We start from the raw sequence: 3,880 nt of genomic DNA on the forward strand, positions 1-3,880 counted from the left end.
TAAGTTGGTTTGTGCACAAACTCATCTAATTTAATTCTCTACATCACAATACAGCTTTGATATCCCATGTTATCTTTTACATTCCAAAATTAGAGCTATTGATATTAATTTGACAAGATTTTCATGTTCATGCATTTGTTCACAAGAAAAAATGGATTTGAATGCTCCACAATCTTGTAATGATAACAACAAATCCCTTCAAGTCTATAAATAGCATAAATTAGCTGTTTGGGGTAAGAAATACACAAGAAAAGAAAAGACTAAGAATTCCAATACCTTTGGTTTCAAATCCATGACGAGAAAGAAAGTGAAGCTTGCTTATATTAACAATGACTCGGCAAGGAAAGCTACCTTCAAGAAAAGAAAAAAGGGTTTAATGAAGAAAGTGAGTGAACTCAGTACCCTGTGTGGGATCGACGCCTGTGCTATTATGTACAGCCCTTATGAGTCTCAACCCGAGGTTTGGCCATCCCCCATGGGAGTTCAACGAGTGCTCTCCAAGTTCAGGAAGATCCCCGAGATGGAACAAAGCAAGAAGATGGTGAACCAAGAGACTTTCCTTGGCCAAAGGATCACCAAAGCCAGTGAGCAGCTCAAGAAACAATGCAAGGACAACCGGGAGAAGGAGATGACCCATGTCATGTTCCAGAACCTGATCGGAAAAGCCGGCTTCCACGGGTTAAACATGATGGATTTGAACGATCTCGGGTGGTTGATCGATCAAAACCTCAAGGAATCAACAAGAGGGTCGATTTACTTAGTAAGGCGTCTCATAATCCCCAAGGGTCGTCCGTGGATACAACACCATCGGTGATGACGACGGTAATGCCCGAAGCGACGCCGGAGAAAGTGCAAGTGGAGGCGAACAACAATGTGGATTTGATGCAGAGGCAACATTGGATCATGGAGCTCATGAACAATAATAATCCGAAAAGTCATGTGGGGTTCGGGGGTGATGAAATGATGTTCCCATTTGGGGATAACATTAACATCAACAACAATGCCCTTTGGTTCCCATGGGAAAGATAGGGTTCCATTGCATTATTTGTTTCCAAAGTCTCAGGTATTTTATGATTTTATGTGATATTGATCACAATCATTCATCTTGAATCTGAAGTCCCTCAATAAAGTCCTTTATGATCCAAACATTATGATTTTTATATATATCATCGCATGTTTTGTATTATTCTCTTAATTTGAAGTTTTGTATTATTCTCTTAATTTGAAGTTTTTTATTATTTACATTTTAAATTTGTCTTGCTGTGTGGTTTGTCTGGGTTGGGTTTCTTTAGTTTTGTTGTGTACTCAATTTTTGGATTCAGTTTTGTGGGGGTTTCCTTCAATGGGGGTTACTATTGTAATGTCCATTTTTATTTTAATAAAATTAACAAGTATTACTTTTTTAATGTCTAGATTAGTCAGTATCAGATTTGAATGGTAAAAGCTAGTGTTGAAAATTCAGTACTAAAAAATAGGCTGATCATCAAATAATAAAAGTAGACTATATAAGGAAAAAACAAACAAATAAGTCAAAAAAAATAGAAGATACGAACAAAAATCATTATTACGAGTAATTATTGATAACATGAGAGAGAATCAACTTGAGGTTTCAAATAAGGAGTAAATCAACATGGACTGGCGTTGTTTCGAGATTTCCAAGCTGCCATTGCAGCATTCTTTGTGCAATTGAGCTCCAACTCTTTGTGCAATTTCCTGTAGAGGTCTTATACTCATCCTAACATAAAGGGTATGATCAGTATGAACCCACAAAGCAATCTGGATCAATCCGAGTCGCATATCTAATTTTGGTGGACGAGTTTTTCAGCAAGATTTTCTGCATATACAAGAATTCGAACATGAGATGTGAAAAAAACTTAGGCATAAAATCAAGTATCAACAACCATCATAATGTAGTACGATATGGTATCTAAAATGTATCTCATACTGGTAGCCCTACATAAAGTAAGCTATCGGATATAATTATGTAAAACCCTAGACACTCACCTTTCTTTAGCCGCTCTCTCCCTCCTTGTCTTCTTTTTTTTCTTTGAGTTTGTATCGTTTTTATAGATGTCAACTTTTTCTTCTTTGATTTTCTTTAGCTGGCGGTGACATCGACTTTGATGTTGGTTTCGATCGCCGATTCTCTTTTTTTATTTTATTTTTTTAATAAGAATAACTATGCATGTGTTGCATGTTTATTTCTGCTTGTGTTGCATGTTTATCTATGTTTTTGTGGCACGTTTTTCGATTTTTTTTTTTTTTCCATTCTTTTATTTATATTTTCTCATGGTTGGATTTGATGACGCCACGACTGATCAAGATGACGTTTATTCAAAATCTTGTTGATCTTCCCTTCTATGGACCTTTGGATTGACTTTGGATGCGTGATTTTGCATTTGTGGATAGTTTCTCACGGCGTTGGCTCTGATCTGCAGTTCTCGATGGTCTTTCAATAGCTTAATTCCTTCTCGTGGTTCGTTTGCCGATGCAATCATATTTATTTGTATCTATTTTAGTCTCTTGTTTGGGTTTTTAACATTTTCCATGTATGATCCTTATATGATCTAAAGTAGCTAGTTTCAATGTTATAGGAAAAGTTCAAACTATGTATTTAGTTTACGATAATTGTAGATTCTTATTATAATTTTGGATATTTTCACTTTTTTAATAGTACCAGTGACTTCTATTAAAAAAAGAGAAGTCTGAGTCGTCGTTTTCATTTGATTTATCATATCCATATACTTGTTGCTCGCTAAAACTACAATTGACATTATAAATGCATTAAAACCCACGTCATGACCATTATTTCCTAAAATTTTAGTGTTGAAAAAGATGTGTTCTCTAGAGGTCTCAAATTTAAACTAAAGTGTATGTGCGATGGTTAAAAGAGATTTTGAACACGTATTTTTCTTAAATCAATCACTACTTGTAGAGAATAATTTTCGCCCAAAGCCCAAGTACAAATAAACCCAGCAGCCCAAGTACAAGCACATACCTGAATTCAATTTGGAGCCCAACCAAGACCTGGTTCAGATCCGAACCGACCCAAATTGTAACCCGATTCAGCTAGGGTTTCAAACCCCAACTCTCTCGTCTCGCCTTTGACTATTGGAGAATCCCTGTTCCAGCCGCTTTCAACAACCCGAAGTTCTTGGCACCAACTCAAAACAGAAAACAACCAAATCAAACTCTCAACAAACCAAAATGGGAAAGATTTGGGAACAAAAGGGAGGAAAACCGAGGGATCCGAGGAAAAAATAGAGAGATTCGGTAGGGGTACTCGAACGAAAAAAATTACAGAGAAATTCAGGTTTGATAAAAAATAGAAAGAAGAAGGAAAGAATCTCACCGAAAGCCGGAGACAAAGAAGGTCAAAACTTTCTTCGTAGATCTACGTTGATAACATATTTTCAGGCGAAACAAACCTCAAATTTATAACTAGAATAAGAAAGCGCTTCGAGTAGACTATTTTTCTCACTCCTCTGGCGCCGGCAAACGGCGGTGGCCGCAGCTGATCGGCGATCGACACGGCGGAGGCTTGCCAGTTTCTGGGAGCCTTTGAGCTTTGGTTGAGATCTCTCTCTCTCTCTTTCTCTCTCCTTCACTTAAATGTATATGAAGCAAATGAGGTAATTTGTTATTTTGACCATGGTTTTGACTTATATACTCCCCACAAAACGACGTAGTTTCGATAGGGACTGATATGTAATTTTGTGAATGGGTTAATATCTTATTAGATCCCTTGTTTTGTGTAATTTCGTGCATCAGTCACTTTTTTTATTTATTTATTTATGATATTTGAAGCTAGTTTAAATATTTGTGTTTATGTTTCGACTTAATCTAATTTTCCTAGATTTGTGTTTTCATGTTTAGCAAA

General features: G+C 36.4%; 1 pseudogene; it reads left to right on the forward strand.

Moving 5' to 3' along the window:
- Positions 1-200: 200 nt before the first annotated feature.
- LOC120134619 lies at positions 201-1,029 on the forward strand (annotated as a pseudogene).
- The last annotated feature ends 2,851 nt before the right edge of the window (positions 1,030-3,880 follow it).

Source organism: Hibiscus syriacus, unplaced genomic scaffold, assembly GCF_006381635.1.
Source record: "Hibiscus syriacus cultivar Baekdansim isolate YM2019G1 unplaced genomic scaffold, ASM638163v2 tig00001818_pilon, whole genome shotgun sequence".
NCBI classification, from domain to species: domain Eukaryota; kingdom Viridiplantae; phylum Streptophyta; class Magnoliopsida; order Malvales; family Malvaceae; genus Hibiscus; species Hibiscus syriacus.